Source organism: Physeter macrocephalus, chromosome 16 (assembly GCF_002837175.3).
Source record: "Physeter macrocephalus isolate SW-GA chromosome 16, ASM283717v5, whole genome shotgun sequence".
In the NCBI taxonomy this organism is placed as follows: domain Eukaryota; kingdom Metazoa; phylum Chordata; class Mammalia; order Artiodactyla; family Physeteridae; genus Physeter; species Physeter macrocephalus.
The window spans coordinates 9,280,863-9,281,515 of NC_041229.1; positions in this window are offsets into that span (position 1 = coordinate 9,280,863).

The following is a 653-nucleotide window of genomic DNA, read 5'->3' on the forward strand; positions in this document are numbered from 1 at the left end:
CCTGTGAAGCCATCTGGTCCTGGACTTTTGTTTCTTGGAAGATTTTAAATCACAGTTTCAATTTCATTACTTGTGATTGGTATGTTCATATTTTCTGTTTCTTCCTGGTTCAGTCTTGGAAGGTTATACTTTTCTAAGAATTCTTCCACTTCTTCTGGGTTGTCCATTTTATTGGCATAGAGTTGCTAGTAGTAGTCTCTTATAATGCTTTGTATTTCTGTGGTGTCCGTTGTAACTTCTCCTTTTTCATTTCTAATTTTATTGAGTCCTCTCCCTCTTTTTCTTGATGAGTCTGGCTAAAGGTTTGTCAATTTTGTTTATCTTCTCAAAGAACCATCTTTTAGTTTTATTGATCTTTTCTATTGCTTTGTTTCTATTTCATTTATTTCTGCCCTGATCTTGATGATTTCTTTCCTTCTGCTAACTTTGGGTTTTGTTTGTTCTTCTTTCTCCAGTTCCTTTAGGTGTAAGGTTAGATTGTTTACTTGAGATTTTTCTTGTTTCTTGAGGTAGTCTTGTATTGCTGTAAAATTCCCTCTTAGAACTGCTTTTGCTGCATCCATAGGTTTTGGATTGTCATGTTTTCATTGTAATTTGTCTCCAGGTATTTTTTGATTTCTTCAGTGATCTCTCAGTTATTTAGTAACGTATTG